This window comes from Rhyacophila brunnea, unplaced genomic scaffold (genome assembly GCF_057557595.1).
Source record: "Rhyacophila brunnea isolate RB1 unplaced genomic scaffold, BYU_Rbru_1.0 scaffold_1, whole genome shotgun sequence".
NCBI lineage: Eukaryota > Metazoa > Arthropoda > Insecta > Trichoptera > Rhyacophilidae > Rhyacophila > Rhyacophila brunnea.
This window is the reverse complement of record NW_028232751.1, coordinates 7,931,922-7,952,674: the sequence shown is the minus strand read 5'-3', so window position 1 is coordinate 7,952,674 and position 20,753 is coordinate 7,931,922. Positions and strand designations below refer to the sequence as shown.

The following is a 20,753-nucleotide window of genomic DNA, read 5'->3' as shown; positions in this document are numbered from 1 at the left end:
CGACGCCATCACAAAACAAATTGACGTGCTCGCAGGTCGACTATCGCTCTCCGATTGGCAACGCGTGTGAAATTACGTCCTACCTATTGCTGAAAATTATTTGCCGTTTCCACTGTATACACTTACTTATTTGAAATATTGTGATCGTACATTGGCCAACCCTGTTGTTATACGCTTCGCTGTTGTACCGTTCATCTGGCTCCGCGATTAATTATCATCGCTGTATGCTGGAGCAGACCCCCCCCCCCTCCCGTGCTACTTCACACTTTTTTCGGCTTCATATTATGTCTGCCAATGTCTACTCTGCAACAAAACACCAACACCTTCACCTAGTCCGATAAGAAAAAGAGCTGATGATGATAATTATGATAATATTTGATTTATCAGTTTATCACTCTGTAAACAATGAATTACAACAGGACACCCTCTCGCATATAGGTTGAATATCGATATTATATTGCAGTGATATGTTAATACCTACAAGACTTCTTAGCCGATGTGTCGCGAGCAAAATTCACACGGTAAAATTATCTTATGTACTGGCGATCGCCCACGACTTGGTCCACGTGAAATACAGAATTATAAATTAGACAGATATTCACAATGAAGAAATAGACTGATTCGTTTTATTAATTGTTCGATTTCTAGGCGCACGTTTATCAACCCGTGCATCATCTCATATTGGCGCAAGTGTGTTATTCTCGTGATGAAAGTCTACAAAATGTGTGTACCAACAATGTGGTCGATAAGCTATGCTAACTGTCGTTAATATTGGTCCAGCGAGGCTATTTTTTAAAAATTTATTACAACGTTTTTATTAGCTCGTATTCTTGTTTGTCCAGTACGAATCTTGCAATCGATTTTTAACTAACTTCTCGACTAGCTAGAAATTTGAAACTTTTAGAATATATCAGAACACGATGCCAATGCATTCTAATACTAGCATTCTAATACTATGCATTCTAATGCTTTTTAATACTTTTATAGCCATCTTTAAGCAGAATTGGATTCATTTTCAGTTGATTCTGTTTTGTATGGAAAGTTATTTCAGAAAAAAACCGTAAAAAGTAAAAGACTATTATTGGTCGCTAAGGGAGTGGTCCTAGCAACTAAATTATTAATATATACGTGCATTTTTATTTTTTTTTGAATTATTAATAACCATGTCCTTGCTTTTTCGTACAAGGTGGTTTGTTAGTAATTTTAAACAATCACAAACACCCAGGCTTTGAGAAAAACACATAAATGTTTTTGTCATGACCGGGAATCGAACCCAGAACTCTCGGGTGGAAGGCCAGCGCCTTATTCACTGCACCACGAGAGCCGCCTATATTACTATGGAAATCCAAATGACATTTCAGTATTATATATTTATTTGTTTGTTTTTTATTTACTTCATATCAAGTACAAGTTTGAGCATATTGAGCATACTCAACAGAAAATTTAAAAACGTTGTATATAAAAAGTTCCTTTTCTCTTGTAATTATTAACATATCACTTAACATTCAAAAATAGCTACATGTGATAAATGTATAAAATTTATCACTTTATGTATTCAGGCAGTTAATTATTAGTATTATTACAATAAGATCCATCTGGACTGTTAAAAGTGCTATCTTTTAACAGCCCCTTCATTGTGTTAACTTTTAGAGCGAGATAGACTACGTCAATTTTACATATTGAGATGCAAGATCCGCCGGTTTTGAAAAATAATTACGTCACGGCCGCCGACTAGTAGCAGCTAGTAGTAACATAATATTTGTCTTACTACATTCTGCAATCGCAATGGCATGACTAATAAAATTTTAGGTTATGTTGATATTATGTTTGACGTTTCAATACAAATTGTTTGGGTTCGGTCGTATCCGCTAGCACGAACATACCTGATTTTAACCGACATGTCTACTAACATACATTTTCGCTGTATTACGTAATTACTAATTATTGTAGATAACCGCCGATAGCCGTCGATACCGCTTTGTGTGTGGAATGCCTTCCGTGTTAATTTTGACCAATGAAAATAACGAAAACGTGCTAAAGTGCTAACTTTTAAGAATAGCTGTTCGGTGGATGTATTTACGTGGCAGCGAAGAGCTAGGACCGATAAGAGTGGAGGGAGTTAGGGGAGACCTTCATCCAGCATTAGACCCCAGCTGTTGACAATGATGTACTCCAAGCATTCAGCAGTTATCGTTAGCCCCAACCTAGCCAGCGAATTTTGTCTGCTTCTTCTAAACACGTCCTATTAATAATTAAGTTGCTCGATATTACTCTATTTGCTGGTTCAACCTTTCATACGATTTATAATGTTTCTCAATCCGCCCCTTAATGTTTCTCAATCCGCCCCTTAATTGCAGCATATAGACACCACGCGTCGCCTCCAAAAATCCCTCTCGCTCGCCAGTCTTCTTGATTAGTTCCAGGTCAAACCAGCATCACGTAGCTCCGCCGTATACACTCTATAGTCTATAGATAGTATTTAGCGGCCTTCCAGGACGCCGGAATCCGGTCGGCTTGAAGAAGGTTGAGGTTCTTTTCTGGCATCCGCAGCACGTGGCCGAGCCAGGTCCAACGTCGCCTCTATACTTTCAGCGTGATGAGAGGCTGCTTGGTGCGTTCTCTTATCTCCACGTTGCTCCTAAAGCCATACCACCCCACCACACACCCAGTATTCGTCGCAATCATCTGTTTTCGAAGCTCAGTATACCGTTGCTCTGAGCCTTCGTAAGGTGCCATGATTCGCTACCGTAAAGCAGCACTGTCAGAATGCAAGCGTCGAATAAGCGGCTTGAATGTTGCTCCAGCCATTCCCATTCGGATAGCGAGCTCTTTCTCCCGTGATGTGTACGCCCACATCTTAAAACGGCCCCCCTGGCCAGGATCTTTGGCGGCCCCCCCTACCTATCGCTAAGTTTAATGGCATGTGTAACGTCCAACAGAAGCGTTTTCAAAATTGTGTTAAAGGTAAAAGTAAGTGCCTTCGGCTTATTTTTAGAGATTTTTGTAGTTTTAATACATCTACTTGAATTATGTAGTTGTCCAGGTATTAACACAAAACAATCAAAATGCATCTAACGACCCCATTTTTTAAATGTAAAATTCTCTCTTGTGAAATAGCGCCGCAGGTGACATTTTTCACCTACTATTATAGCAAATTTGTGATTTGTGTTTATCTTAAATAACTGATTGACCCGCCGGGCCGGGCCCCCCCTTGAGCCTTAGGCTAGAGCGCTGTCAGCCCCCCTTGTGGGGGCCACGCCCCCAGGTACTTGAAGAATGTTAACATGAACTAAATAGTGCCATCCCCAAATAGTATTCAATTAAACAGCACGGTAATCTTGTTGGTACGTGGCCGGGTAAACGAGTACCTACTCATAATATTAATCCGCGTGCCACCTGACATGTTCGCCACACGGGTGGGCGCACCCCATAGTTTGAAAAACGCTGAATAATGAATGTGAACATCAATCTGCTACCCGTTATGCCCTTCACTCTTCATTCGCCGATTAATTATTATTCAGAATCAATTCAATTCACTCAATTTGAGCCAATTAAAAAGGTTATTATATGTGTCGCTAGATTTCAAAATCAGCCAAGTCCACCTTTAGGTATTTTTGACTGTTTTGTGAATTGCTGAAGAACTAATGCTTTCTAACATTTCTGCAATATCAAAATGTGGAATTTATTAATTTTAAATATTCTATACTCTATACTACTACTATAATATAAATTTTCACCCTTGTGACTCTGTATTTGAGAAAACAAAAAGCTGTTTTTCTCCTATTCATCTATTATGGACTTGGCTGATTTTGAAATCTAGCGACACATATGTATTAACCGGTCCTAACCATCTCACATCACTTGTATAACTGTATCATTGTTAGTAAGTTTTGTCCACTGTATCATCATCATCAGTCGGGGTCAATCCACTGCTGGATGAAGGCTTCCCCATGCCTCTTCCAACTCTCTCGGTCCTGTGTCGTTCGCTGCCACGTATTTCCGCCGAACTTTACGAGTTCGTCAATCCAGCGGCTTTTATGGCGACCCTGTGACCGTTTCGTGCCCCTTGGGTACCATTGGATGACGGCGTTTGTCCAGCGGCCGTCCTTTCGGCGAGCAATGTGCCCCGCCCATCTATTACATAGCGTACTCCTGTCTGCTTCTTAACCCATTCGTTTCTCTTACGGTCCTTTCGCGTGATGCCCAACATACACCTCTCCATGCCTCGCTGTGAGACTCTTGGCCTTTGGACATCTCTCGTGATGAGGGTCCACGTCTCGCAGCCATACGTGAGCACGGGTAGCACACATTGGTCGAACACCCTACGCTTAAAACACAATGGTAGGTCACTCTTGAAGATACTATTTAGACGTCTGAAAGCACTCCATCCCAGCTTTGTTCTTCGAGCAATTTCATCGTGCATGCTTCCGTCTATGGACACCTGTATTTTTATCGTTAAATAAAGGTATCCCCAAATTTGATGGCATCAAAGCGGTAACGTTTAAAAATCGTATGTTTTTCAAAGTGTGTTTGGACCCAGAGTATGAACCTACTAGGTCAGGGCCAAAATTACCCAAATATTATTTTTTGACTATCTGGCGTGCCAAGTAGTTTTTCATGAGGAACAAAATGAAAAAAATAGTTTTTAATAATACTATTAAAAAAATTAAAAAAAATACTATAGAGTTTTTGAGATTCTGTCTTTCATCGTGTTTCTAGCCGGAAGCATATGTTTTATTCTTTGAATATTTTTTTCCTTTCAAATTCGATTTCGAAATCGAAATCAAACAATAAATTGAAAAACAAGATATCGTAGGAGCATTTTAATACGCTTCTTTCAAAATATATTATCACTTATCACCCATCACTGAACGGTTTTCCATTTTTAGCGTTTATATTTTAATGACTGTCGATTCATTCCATTAGGTTTTTATTTTTAATTGCCTTTCAATAAATTCGAAGATTGGTAAAAATAATATTACGGGTTACGGCTATACCTCAGTTGAGGCATGGTCTAAAAATGGATTGCAGGTCGCGGGTGCAAATGACGCATGCCGAACGAAATATAATTTGTCATATAAATCCAACATGCGTCCATTTAATGTTCTGTTTATTGTTCTATTAGTAACAATAATAATATATTCATTGACATGTTTTCTTTTTCAAGTAAATGGATAACGTTTATAGTCATCTTTACACGATTTAAGAATTAATACCCCCGTCGACATCACGAAACAAATTTAAGTATTCACACCTCGTCGTTCGCTCTCCGAATGCCAGCGAGTCCAAAATTTTGTCGCGCCTATACTTGAAAATTATTTGCCGTTTCACTGATGTATCGTCTTAAAAACCCAAGAAAATACGTATGGCTGTGTCGTCATTATAGTATTTTTTTCTTCTATTCAAAATAAAACATTCGCGTGCCATAAGTTCGCCATTGCTGTTGAGCAATTATTGATTACTAGGTTGAGCAAGTCGTCAGCTGAATGCAAAACTATGCTAACCCATATTTTAAATATTTTAGAAGGGAGTTCTTTGAAACAAAGATGTCAACTTAAATGATTTATTATTTGTTTAGGTACATCATATTTTAGTATTGATTAAAATAATGATGCATAAATGTGTCTATATAAATAATAAATAACTTAAATATGATGTTTCAAAGAATTAATAGATACTTTAGTAAAATATTTAAAATATAAATTAGCATAGTTATAGCAAATTTGTTAATTTAACCTCCACCATATAGATTCTCATAATTTTGATCTTGGAATCGAACATGATAAAAAATCACTTTTGAATTTAATTCAATGCTTACGGGCCCTTTTAATTAATATTGTAATTAACGTGTTATCTGCATTTGAAAATCAATTAGCAAAAACACAATTTTGTGCGCCCCGTAGTCACACTCACTGCTTACTGTTAGTGAATACTTAGTGCACCCGTAGGTACCACTATTGCAATATCGATTTAGTTTCCATTGATCATTGTACAAACTCTTCTCAAGTTGATATTCTTTGTCTAGGCCAGGCTCTAACTATCAGCGAAGTCCCGTCGGAGTGGGCAGGCCATGCATTGCATAGGATCGGCGAATGACAGAACGACTACAAACGTTGCATCTTTTGAGTGGCGGTGTTCTATAATGAAGATGTTTCAATCATTAAAAGTCCTGACAACATGACTATTGTTGTATTGTTTTACCCATTGTAATACATAATATTGTAGTGGCAGCTCATCGCACTGACAAATTTTTGGCAAGGGTGCTTTCAAACCACCACTGTTTCAAAAGTAGGTATTGTGGAAATGCCCTAATTATCATTAGATGCTGTGTATGTCAATTTAAATATTTTTGGTGTATTTTTCTGTTAAATAATGATAGTCTACAATAAATAATAAAACTATTGTACAGGATTTCAAAAAGGTGTACAATTATGGTATTTATAAAATAACTATGTAAATACGCGATTGTTTTCAAGTAGCAATATTTAAAAATTATAGTATTTTTATTTAATTGGCGTACAATTATGACATTTACCCTCTATATTATGTATTAAATTTATCTTTCGTATATTTTACGCAAGACCAAATTATAGTTCATTTCCATAATTAGGTACAATGCGTTAGCGTAATGGGCATTTTAAAAATTATATAAGTATTATGTTTTTAGTATTAGGTATAAGTTCTTTTATTTTTTATATGATACCTACTATGTTCTATCAATATATCACAAATTGTTAAGAGCGTAGGTACTTCAGTGAAACGGCAAATAATTTTCGACAGTAGGTGCGACGAAATTTCTCACTAGTCGCTAATCGGACACCGATAGTCGAGATGTCCGCACGTCGATTTGTTTTGTCATGGCGTCGGATGAAAATATTCTTAAATCGTGTAAAGATGACTAAAAAACTTTACGTATTTACTTAAAAAGAAAACATATTAATGAATATACTATTATTATTAGTAATATAACAATAAACATAACATTAAATGGACGCATGTTGGATTTTTATGACAAAATATGTTTTGTTCTGCACGCGTCATTTGCACAATTTTCGTGATGACGTCACAAAGTAAACAAATAACATAAAAGGATCTGAAAACACAATATTGGGGATCGGGAATTTAAGGATAAATATATTTTTCTGTTTTAACGTTAAAATGTAACGTAATATTGACAGGGAGTTAAAAGGTTATGTGACGATGGGGGGGGGCTTAAAATAAGCTGGAATATTTAATCGGATTTACATGTAAGTTAACATGCTGGCCATTTTATATATTGTATCTTGAAAATGAAATAAATGTAACATACGATATTTTAAGTGATAACACCGTTAACTCATAACGTACCTACTAACCTACTTGTATTATATTTAAATTTTATGAATTATTAATTATTAGTTCTTGCTCTCGTGAAAACAGTGTTGATCAAAATCTAGAATTTTTTATGCTAACTAGCGAATTTTCTGTCAATGGTTGGCAACACTGTGCTCGTTTTCCTTGAGGGATGAACATGGGAAAGACAACATGAATGGGAACTTCCTGCGTATAATATCTGATTCATCCACCAATCTGTTTTTTATGAACTGACCGTTTAGGTTAGAAATTTCTTTTTGCAAGGTTGCTACATCAGTTAAATTCCCTCCACCAAACCCGCCCCGTACCACCCTCGGTCTGTCCTATGCAGCTTCCTTTCGGGACAAGAAAATGTGCCACATAAATTTTTTCATTCTGATACATTTATAGCGTCATGGAAGGCGGCCGTGCACAAATCGTGGCTTCATATATATGACGGGGGGTGGAGATGATGGGGTAATACAAATCAAGGCTGTTGTCGCCAAATTTCGGTGTTTAATTATGTATTACCATGTTCTCCCTGCCTGCACAAGCCTATACAAACATTGTAAACATTACCGCAATGTACACCAGAATGTTGTAAGATTTGCCCCACCTTGTAGCGGTTATAGTAAATATCAAAACGTAGTTTTTAAAAAAACTCCTTTGTTTCGATACCAAAAAAGCTACCTATTCGGTTTGTGACTCAGTAAATAAGAATGCCGCTTTTTGCAAGCACGAGTATGACACTTATTGTCACAGGAAAAATAAATTTATAACCTTCATAAGAAAACCTACAACAATAAATGCTTCATTTTATTCTGTGACCTCCAATCTCCGGAAACCTATGAAAATGGAAATTTACCAAAGAGTTTGAAGTATCAAAAGGCAGTTAGTGTGTTGCAGTTGAACAATAAGTTGATGGTGATTAGTCAACATTTGTTTGCCTCAAAGCACAACACAAACATAGACCCCTCCAAACCAACCGACACCATACTCGGTTTTAATCGAGCGTATCACGGAGCTATGCATTTGGATGTGAAACGTGCTTATCAAGTGTGCTTTTACTAAGTTTACAAAGACTTTCTAATAAAAAAGTCCATGGGCGAGAAGAGCACGGTGAACTAACAAAAAGGAATGTTTCTAATTAAAATATATATAGTAGGTACACAAAACAAATCTAAAACAATACGGACATACAAAACTATGTTAAGAGATCTTCACGTTGGCAATAAGACGCCGCAAATTTTCGAAGCTCCGGTTAATAAGATAGAAACGGGAGAGCCAGTCGCTACGATACTAATATTACTTTGAAGTTTTGAAGCTAATATTGGTTTATAACTTAGTGACGCTTAGGCCACACAATGCAAGGAATACAAAACCCGCCTGAATGTTCTCAATTATTACCAATATTTAATTCGCGTTTCGTTTACGTGATAAACTGTAATGCATATAGATAGGTACGTATACATGCGTGACTATTGAAAATCTTTACCATGTGTTTTAATTGAATCCCACAGTTCTCTTCATTCGAGAATTAAACCTTGTTTAAATTCTCACCCAGAATGCAAACCGATTCCCATTATTTTTGTGTTCCCTGGTGTGGTTGAATGGATAGCCATATCATCATTTAATATGTATTCTGTATGTTCGCGCAATAAAAATAGTTGCGACTATAAACAAAGTTCGTCTCATTTTTCCATTATATGTGCAAATAATCTAAACAGTACACAATTACATATTTACCATGTTGCATGGATACATGAACTTGTCAAATTATGAATTGGAAACATTGGTGAGTGCCTCAGACTAAGTTAAATAAAGTGTCCTATATTGATGAAAATACTACGAACTAGTTTAATACTAGTGTCAATATAAAACATCTATAGTATAGATTCTATATGTACCTACATTATGTGACTCAATACTACTGGTATGTCGTTTAGCTTTTGTATGTAACAATCTGTATAATTCAGTGGTTGACAACTAGCAGCCATCTGCCATTTGTTGCGATCCACTCTCTAAATTAAACATGCGAAACGAAGTTTTAGCTAGCATACACAGTAAGTCCTCGACTTACGTCTTTAATTCGTTCGGAAAATTTTCGTGTATGTCAAAACTTTTAAAATAATATCTATTAGTTCCAAAGTATTGGTGAAAATAAAACGGACCTACATAAGTACATAATATGTATCTATATTTAAGAAAACAATCCTCCGCTTTTTATGATTTCTGCTAGACTTGATAAAATTCGTAGCTCCTTTGTACGTGCACTGGCAGCCTCACTTGTTATTTTGATGTTCTGTGGTCAGTGTAGGCCTTTAAATTTTTGAAACCATCCGTGGCTTGCAGTGAAGTATCAACCCAATGATCATTTTTACACTTTAGGTTTTCAAAAAGGCGTTTTTTTATTAGCATAAATAAGGCTTGTTGGAATTTATTGTTGCAGCATATTATCTTCTATCCATATTACGAATATTTTATCCATTTTTCCATTAATATTCCCCATTTTGGTAATTATCGTAGATTGCATTAGTACTTACTGATTTTTTTTACATGAACCATGATTCGAATTTTATCGAGTAAGAATAATATTATTGTTCTAATCGTAGAATGATACAAAATCCATTTTTTTTAATCACGTAAGTACGAATTCACGTAAGTCGAAATCGTGTAAGTCGACTTGTAATTACATGGGTTATAGATGACTATGTTTCTTTTACGATAATGATGAATTTGTGTCAAATTGGAAATTATAAATAAATTGACTGTCCGTCACAAATACGATGTGATAAATTATATTTAGGGGAGGAAAACGACCGGGAGATTAAAAAAAATTGACAGAATTTTCATTTTTGACCGAAAAGCCTATTCGATCGGAACGACGAACTAAATGAGCTTTTGTCGGATTGCTGTCGATTTGGATTGTGGGTAGAGTTGGGTTTCGGGAATTTCCCGACGGGAATTCTCGAGAAATTTTCGAGATTACCCATCCCGAATCTCGAGAATTGAAATTTTTAATATTTCGGGAAATCCCGGATCTCGAGAATCTTTTATCGTTTTTCAGGATTTCTTTATTATCAAATATTAATTGAAAAACGATTTTCTATATGAAAAAAGTGGACATAAAACACAAAACGTTCAAAGACTGATCGGGGCATTTAACACAATTAAGCCAACGTCGACTCAAAACGAGCGCAATTTTTACAACATCAGGGAATTTTGTGTCTCAAAAGCGTACGCAATTGTCAGACGCAGCGATTGGCAGTCTGTGTTTTTTGAAATTCTATTTTAATAAGTAATGTTTTCAATTATTACTTCTATTTTTTTTGTCTCAAGAATTCAAAATTTCATCATTTCGGGAAATCCCGAATATCGAGATCGAGATTTTCTCGGGAAATACCCAACTCTAATTGTGGGTGTGAATTTGAATTATTTTAATTTTTGGCGGAAACCCCGATTGGAAAGAACAGCTAAAAAACTATATTTTAGGTGGAAAAGTTAAAAAAAGTTGGCAACCCTAGGTTAGATTGTTAAGAAAAACTTGTTTACAACTGTATATTCGTACAGTAGTTAATGAAAAATATTATGTATAAACCAGTGACATTATTATTTAAAATTGCTCCCATGTACCTTCCTTAGTAACAAATTGTCTCTTATATCATTTTGGTATCATTACCCGCGATACTTTTACCCTGCACGGCCAGCGGACTAGTAAAAAATTGATAAATTGGCCCACTGATAAAAGGTTGTACGTCACCGGTGTACTTGCATGTGACAATGTAAGAATGAATTACGCCCACACGTAACCCGACTCTCTCTGTCCGAGAATTCATTCTCTTAAAATCGTCTAGATAGCGATGCGATTATCGCGATTCAATATAGATACTTACATAGTAATGAATAGTGATTCATTAATGAAATAGTCAATCTTATAGCGCCCGTACACGTCTATGGATTTACTGGCGGCATTAGTGCTTATTTTAAGCTATGACAATAACTGTTTACACGTAAAAGTGCTGACTGTCTCTCTCATGAGTGATCACCGGTTGATCAATTTTGAGCTGGCCATCGACTCATCGCTCGATGGCGCTTCCGACGTAAAGTATGAAGAGACGCTTTCCAAAAAGCTTGATAGGACTTCGATATCCCGCTTTCCGGACCTGCACTGGCCGCATCACGACTGACTGCAGACATCACCGGAGCAATTGAATCTTCACTCGGCCGCTGCAAACCGAAGCCTCCGTTTCGCACCTGCGTGACTCTCTCAGGAAAGCACGGCTGGATCTGCAAGATACTTATACAAGAAAGCAATCACTCAAGCCAAGAAGGACCGCTGGAGGAACTTCGTCACCGTTGACGTGGGTTCGGACCCCTGGGGTCCTCCATATCGCGCAATAAGGCTGGTACTCAGACCGATGAGCCTCATGTGTGACAACGAGAGACCGGGTGGCGGATTCCGTATCCGGAAATTTGTACGTATGCGGTTCATCGTGGGACACTTATTCGTGCGCCGCAGTACGCGAAACATGAGTTCGTATAACATTTTATCAAATGACGAGTTCTTCCTTGAACATTTCACCGTGGAATACATTTGTACGAATCTTACAAAAGGCGGCGATAGTTTGCAAATAGTACTGTTTCAATTAGATGCAATACGAATTTTATGGGATGCCTTTATTGGTTTTAAATAATTTAATGTTGTAACTACATAAATAATATATATACCTATACGATGTGATTGTATTTATAATCTATTTACATACCTATTTTCTAATGTGTGTTCCTTGTATTACGATGGTTTTATTATGTATTTTTAAGTGTTTTATTTAGACAATAATATAGTAAGTTACCGAAATAGCAATATTTTGTTAAATATTATAAATAAATATTGTTTATAATTCGTTGTGTATTATATTAGTATTAGTATATTAGTAAGTAATATTGCACTTTAATGGTATAAATTTTCAACAGCTATTGGTGGGAATTGGTAAAATATTTGCAAACTATCGCCGCATTTTGTAAGATACGTACAAATGTATTCCACGGTGAAATGTTCAACGAAGAACTCGTCATTTGATAAAATGTTATACGTACTCATGTTTCACGCACGGCTTACGAATAAGTGTCCCACGATGAACTGCATGTAACCGGCGGATTCACCAGCACTGAGTCTGAAACGGCTGCGGTCCTACTCGAGGTGCTTATCCCCTTGGACCAGTGTCTGCCAAACTGTGTGCCGCAAGAAGTCTCAGGTGTGCCACGAAGGAAGAAGCCTCAAAACTAACTGTTCAATTTAAATAATGACTATTCATTTAAATGTTCTTCATTTTTAAATAAATTTAACATCTACATATTTAAATAAATATTTTTCACGTTCGTACATAGTGGTCGACACGACACACGGACTATATCCCTAATGTAATATACATATGTAAATTAAACATTTTAAATTTAAGCCTGCAAAGAGCGAACGAAAATATCATTACAATTACAGAACAATTACAATCTTTCGCTGACAAGTAAGACCTGTGAATAAAAAATTCTATTACCGTTTGAAATCAAAAAAACGTGAGTGGTTACGATGGTAGATGAGAATCTCATGAAATCAATTGTAATTTTTAAAGTTTTTAATAGAATTTTTAAAAACTATTTTTTTTTCATTTCAAAACAGTTCGGCACGTTAGACAGCCGAAAAATAATATTTGAGAAATTTTGGCAATCGTACGTGAAAAGGTTCGCCAAACCTGTGTAGTGAGTGCATCTAAACAAGTTTTGGATTCTACGGAGTTAAAAATTTGTAGGCGTATCATGCCTACTTATCTACATTTTTGTTTTTCACATGTATTGTGAAACTTTATACTATTGTAGATTAATAATTCTGTTCCTGACGTATTTAGCAAAAAGACTTGGGTAATAATAAAATCCGAGTAATACATACAATACAAAAATGAGTCAATCCTTGACATTTTAGCTGGGCGACCTCTGTTGAGGATATTATGGACAGAGCTCAGAACCTGGCTCAGATGTCTGTATACTGCAGGAATTGAGTGTCAGCTGTGTGACTGTCAATCGCGATTGAACTGAAAATGTATTTTTACTCGATGTCTAGATGTTTGAATAATATACATTCTTTGGAAAGAATTATTTAAAATTTTAATGTAGTTACTTACTTCTTTAAGTAAAATATAATACCTATGTGTGTATGTGACACTCGCAATCAAACCAAAATGCAACGTTTGCTAATTTTAACGTAGGAAAAGGTCAATTATAAGGAATTAAATATAATAATTATGTATTATATTTCCTCATAATTATTAGGTACACCCAATGACATTAATGTGGACGAAGCATCTGGAAAAAAATGACACTCACTTTTTTTTGTCGGGTCTGCCGAATGGCATAATCTGTTCTAACGCCATTACAATAAAGGTGATATTGCTATAAATTCCCGAAACTTTTTGTCGGGTCTGCCGAACGGTTCGGTTCGAACAGGTTCGCTTAAACGAACATTGATACTAGAAACACTGTTCTAACGCCGTTACAATAAAGGTGATATTGCTATAAATTCCCGATGCGTGATATCGCATAATGGATATTGCGTGACGTCTACCTATGCACGTGCGAATGTCACTATGGGCGAATTTGCTTGCTAGGTACTGTACTGAGTGCGTCGTCCATTAATAATGTCATTGGGTACAACACATGAAAAAAAATCTGTGTGTGTACTTATGTACGCGCGTTAGAAGTTATACTTTGGCGTAATAAAACAAAAAAACGTAGTTATAAAATACGATAAAAGATATTGTTTTGATTGAAAAGCATAATCAAATTAGAATGATAATATGTATTTATACACAGTTATTGTTAAGTAAAATTATTATAAATAATTTGAAAATGGTAACATTAGTTTTAATCATTCTATATATTATTATGTAATATTATTTCTAATCTATTTCCCATGATGGCATCTCTGAAAATTGTAAACATCATCTGACGTTTACGACGTTAAGTAAAATGGCGGACTAGACTCCAGTGTTACCATATCGGTAAAAATCACTTATTCGCTAATTGCAGAGACATTAAATTAAATTGATTGTGTTTTTATAGTTATTGAATTTACTTTGTATAGTTTTCATATTTTTGTCATCGTTTAACAATTACAAAATAATTTACATAAACAATGGAAGAGAAATTTTAAATATGGTATTATTTTCAATAGAAAAAACGGAACGAAGCTATTTATGACGAGGTGAACCATACGCGGCAACGTCATTTCCACTTCTGTTACGGTTTCTCAATTTCACTACGTCCCAAAAGAAGTATAACTTCAAAAATGTATGTTACTTTGTGAATCAAAACGTGATAATTGATAATCCACACTATATTTTTTTTTTTTTATTAATGTGCTTTCTGCCTTTTTATGCTGTGGTGAGGGTTCGCAGGTTATTGGTTATTTCGGTTCCATGACAAAACAGAACATGACAAAACAGAACAGTGACAAAACAGAACAACGATAAATATAACAATGACCTTTCAGGAAAAATATAAATTTAATATTGAAATTGTCTTATCTCTATTATGTTGATAGATTTTTAATAGCACAGATTTTCAATACGCCATAATAAATCAAATTATACCTATACTTAATTTTTGCATTCCTAATCGCTAGAAAGCCTCAAATAAACGGGACTTAACTCGGTGTTGCCGGCAATCTTAAGGATATCTCATCTTAATCAATATAATGTATTCAAAATGATTGGGTGACTAGGTACAACGAAACAATTACCTATCCTAACCTAACCTAAATAGATTCCACAAAAATTAATGTTTCATTTTTTCCCTGGCTGTTCTTTTTTGTCCGGTTACCGGTTATTTCATATTTGGTCATTATAAAAAGGGGTCGCGACTCGTAGAAGGTTGGCAACCCGTGGTCTTGCAATTTGTAGTCTACGGATTATAATAATAATTGACTAACTATCTAACTACCGGAGCGGATATGTACGGGTCTAATTAATTATCTGAGCCAGCTAAGTAGGTTAATCAAATCATCACAGTAATACTAATAATATCTAGCACAATAAACTGAACGCTCAAACAACCGCGAAGGCGTGTAAACAGGGTTGGTTCACTAATCGATCAGGGTGGTTAGTTTTTAATGAATATGTCACCGGCATAATTACCTACTAATGCTCAGGAAAAACTAGTCGATACATTTGTGCGATCCACCCATACTGTCCACATCAATGACATTATTAATGGACAACGCACTCAGTACAGTAGCTAGCAAGTAAATTCGCGCATGTATAGGTAGACGTAACGCAATTTCCATTATGCGATATCACGCATCGGAAATTTATTGAAATATCACCTTTATTGTAATGGCATTAGAACAGTGTTTCTAGTGTCAATGTTCATTTGAGCGAACGATATTGATATTATAATATGAATTGTGCCATTCGGAAGACCCGACAAAAAGCATCGGGAATTTATAGCAATATCACCTTTAGGCCATCCTCCCACGGCGCAACTTATGTCCGTCGGAACTGAAACTAAAATTCCAGCCATTATCTAGCTAATGTATTTCAATGGCGGCTCGCTGACGGCGAGACTGGAATCTCTCGGCTTCAAAACGGTCGCGAAGAGATGCGACATGCTAGTCGCGCGGTCTCTCAAGTTTCCTGTCACCGTAAAACAGTGGTACCAACATAATTAGATTCGGTGAAAAATCATATTTTCTTACCAAAATTGGTAGCACTGCGAACAAGTGTCATGCTATAAAAACCATTTACAACCCAATACGTTAAAAGTACAAGACAAGCAAAATTGAAATAACCTAATTTTATTCAAGTAAACGCGGCAGCGTGCGTGTTGTTGGTTTTTTGTACAAAACAGCTGATGGTCCAGTTTGACAGTTTGAGGTTATGTGATTATTATTTCAAGTGGTTTCAGTAGCGCCGTGTGCGAATCATCACATTGGTCAGTTTATGAGTACCATCACCAACCAGTTCCACCAGATTTGAGTTGCGCCGTGGGAGGAGGGCCTTATTGTGATGGCGTTAGAACAGATTATGCCATTCGGCGGACCCGACAAAAAAGTGAGTGTCATTTTTTTTCCAGATGCTTCGTCCATATTAATGTCATTGGTCCACGTAAAAAAAAGAATAGCGTAACTTATTCACATGTTTGTTTAATATTTCCCTATTTATTTTTTCGATGCGGTCAATTTTTCAACTGTGTATATTATTTATAATATTATATTATTATTTTCTTTTATTTACAGATTCCAAACAGGCGTCCGAATGAAAAAACATCGCCAACGTGCAAATATTTAATGTAAGTTTACATATTATATATTATTATATCACTATCTACACATTGCAGTCTTAGTCCAATGAGAGTATCTATATACCTTATTTATTAACTATTTATGTCGAATCTTAACAGCCTACCTCCACCCTTCGCCACTGATATATTCATATTTAAATATGTTATATAGGCAGTGTCTGTCCAATGATTATTTACAGTTAGTAACATTGAAATAAAAATGCATATTTTATGTTTTTATTTGAATTTAAATCTCGTTAGTAAGTAAGTTATATTAACGATGTACTTACATACATTGTTACATTTTTGTTAGTTATGTTGACTAAAGGCTGTCAATTCCGAGTGTTAATAAAATTAACTGATAGTTAATACCCACTAATCATATTATAAAGATGATACTTTTGTAAACTTTTTCAAATTTTACCAAAAGATTCAAATAAAAATATTGTAGGTATACGTTTCAATTAGGGATTCCAATCCCGGGATCCCGAGCTATTTTCGATACCAATGAATCCCGGGATTGATAAACATAATCCCGAAACTTTCGGGATTGATCAATTTTTATGGGAAATAAAATAAAAACGAAAATATACCAGAAAAAAATACTTTTAATAACAAATAACTACATTAGAAATAAACTGAGTTTGAATGAAGTTTGATTTATACCCATGTGTAAGTTGCCGATTAATTTTATTTTTTCACATAAATTAATAAAAATGAGAAAGATTGGGAAAAAAATGCTTCGCACGATTAACAAAGTAATTCCAACATGATCTCATACGTTTTACGGCAGTTTCATATTTGTCTGACTAATTAGTTTATGAAGCGTAAAAACCATAAGTACACCATGATTTGCTTTACTATTTTAAATCTCGCTAACCCGTTCATTAAGTCTTTACCATCAGAAACAGAAATCTTATATTAAATTCACATTATTATTTGTATTACAATATTATTTACTCCATTAAACTTATGTATTTCCAAGATTGAACGTATACAATATTAACAATAAATATCTTAAATAGTGTAAAGTATACTAGTTTTATTTTTGATCGATTTTATCAATGTTATTAATTTGTAAATATAAAATTTTTATATTAACAATGGAAAAAAATGCCAATCCCGGGATTGTCAAATTGTAATCCCGAAATCCCGGGATCAGAATTTTGACTCGGGATTGGATTCCCTAGTTTCAATACGTAATGAAGAATAATACGTTTAATTTAGTTGTCTCCAAACTTAATCATTCCATAGTGTAGCTACCTATAATCTTTTTACACTGTGTTCCAAACTTTGATAGGCATACCAGTATACACCATCACATACAATATCGACACGTTCGGTATCACAATAGGTCAAAGACATCGGACGATAATCCATTAGTCGCCTTTATTGCTATGCAGCAAAAGTACTCAAATATTTCAAGTATTTTTACAATACACATGGTGGCTTAAACAAGATGGTGGCCTGTTTTTTTTCATTTTTTACACTGTACGTGTGATGTATACGTACCTACCTACTATAATTTACGTTATTTGTAATTGTTTATTTAAATTCTATTAAATAAGATAATTTAAACTCGGTCCAAACACACTTGAGTGCGTGGTGACTTCAGTCTTGGATAATTGTTCCTGAAACATTGTCAGGTGTAAAAAACTGCTAATGCTTCATCTAAATATTCAAAATCATGATAACACTTGTCCCACTAATGCAAGACGTTTTAATATCAATGCAGAAAATATATCTCACATAAGTATGACGTTTTCTAAAAATGCATCTACAATGCGAAATGGCAGTGTATTTACACTTCAGTTACGGGATGCACATATTTGTGTTTTTGCTAATCGCTTTTTAAATGCAAATAACACGTTAAATACAAAATCAATTAAAAGTCCCGGTAGCCATTTAATAATTATTAGTCACTGTATCCTTTATCAGCTTCACTTTCAGATATCTGGGCTTAATTTGCTATATAAGGTTTTTCTCCAATGCAGTTGAGAATCGCGTTGTGGTATCCAAATAGATCCACTTAAGTGTTTGCGCCTAGTTACCTACAGAGTAATAATAATTTATTTTATAATTTGCAAAGTGGTACGCTGCGCAAGTAGGTACCTAATCATAATTTAATTTCCCGCTATTTATTCTTCCTCATGGCGTAATCAATTGCTCTACCGGGGGTTGGTTTTTTCTTTTTCTACCCCCCGCTATCATTATTTTTCCCCCTTCTGATGTTTCTTTGTTGGCGGAGCGGAGCTACCCTACGCCGCCTTGAATGTCAGATCGTGGCATTAACATTAAAAGGTCGGATTTGCGAAATTTGTATCACTCGCGAAGGTGCCGAGGTAATAAAATATCATCATCAGCCTGAATCTATCCACTACTGGACATGGCCCCCACGTCCTAAAGCGGGCCCCCAGGCTAGAATCATTGGCGGGCCCCCCTACATATCGCTAAAGTTAAAGAGCAGTGTGATTATCTACAGTTTATTCCAAATAGTGTTCGAGGTAAAAATTAGGGTATTTTTAGCGATTTTTTTGTGTATCTAATACACCCACTTGAATTATGGATTTACCGAATATTGACAAACAATAATCAAAAATTGCATCGCCCAACCATATGATTTAAAATTTGTTTTAAGTGAAATAGCGCCACAGGCGACATTTCTTTACTGTTAGTGCATTTTTGTGATGTGTGTTTATCTTACTTGGCTAGTCAATTTGCCAGGCCGGGCCCCCCTCAAGCCAGGGCCCCCAAGCTAGAGCCCTGTCACCCCCCCCCCCCCCGTGTGGGGGCCATGCCTCTTCAAGCTGCTTCCACTTCTCTCGGTCTTGTGCGTTGCATTGCCACGTACTTCCGCAGAACTTTATCATTTCATCGATCCAGCGGCCTCTAGGTCTACCTTGCGGACGTTTTGTACCTCTTGGATACCACTGGATGACTAAATTCGTCCAACGATTGTCTAACAATGTGTCCAGCCCATTTCCATTTGAGGCTTTTAATGAACTCTATCACATCGCAAACGCTTGTCTGCTTCCTTATCCGCTCATTCCTCTTTTTGTCCTTTCGCGTTATGCCCAGCATGCACCTCCCAATACCGCGTTGTGCTACTAAGTTTTTGGATCTCTCTTTTACTTAGGGTCCATGTTTCACACGTATATGTTATTACGGGAAGCACACACTGGTTGAACACTTTGCGCTTTAAGCACAGTGGAAGGTTACCGAAATATTCATTTTTACATTATTAACTACATTCACTATATTGATTTAAAAATAAAATAAAGACATTACTAAGTAGAAGGTCGACCCCTTGTGAGACTTGGAGCTCTGTAAATCGCTTTTGTAGCACCGCTGCAGAGTGAAGGAGGGTCAAAATCCTCGCAGCACATGTTCATGCCACGTAACGCGCCTCTTTTTGATAACGCCAGTTGACGTCCGACCTTCCGCTCTGATATCCAGGATTCCCTCTAAGGTTGAGCACTGTCCATTCTTGCTACATCGGACTTTACCAAATTTTAACGAATTCGGAGATACATTCTTCTTGGAAGTTGTAGAGCTCCAGGTTATGCCGAATTCACCATATTTCTCGTTCTAGTATGGACTCATACATGGCCCCCAAAAGGGGGAGCTGACAGAGTTCAAGCCTGAGGGCCCGAGTTCAGGGGGGGGGGGGGGTGGCGGGTTTGACCGGATAAGTGAGATAAACACACATCACAAATTTGCTGTAAATGGGGGGAAAAGTCGCAAGTATTAAAAAAATACCAAAAATCGCTAAAAAGAATACTCGAACATCATTTGGGAAACGCTTCTGTAGAGCATCACCCTGCCTTTACCATTAGCGATAGATAGGGGGGGGGGGGCATATATGCTACGCAGCACCTTCCTCTCGTCTATATTGAGCGCAGGCTTATCGGTATGGCCTACATAGCCTGAAACGCCCCCTCCCAGGCAAGAATATTTGACGGATCCCTCTACCTGTCGCTAAAACTAAGGGCAGTGTGAAGCAAACTCCATACGTGAATTATCATTTAATTGTATCAATCATCATATCGCAACAAATTTCTTTACAAAACCCCTAAGTAAAATAGCGCCGCAGG

General features: G+C 36.3%; 1 protein-coding gene across 1 annotated transcript in view; it reads left to right on the top strand.

Annotated features, from left to right (window-relative positions):
- Evi5 (ecotropic viral integration site 5) overlaps positions 1-20,753 on the top strand; it is a 162,607-nt gene that overhangs the window by 53,400 nt on the left and 88,454 nt on the right. Inside the window, exon 2 of the mRNA XM_085941126.1 lies at positions 16,616-16,668. The gene's annotated coding sequence lies outside the window, so the exon portion shown is untranslated. The remainder of the gene's footprint in view (positions 1-16,615; positions 16,669-20,753) is intronic.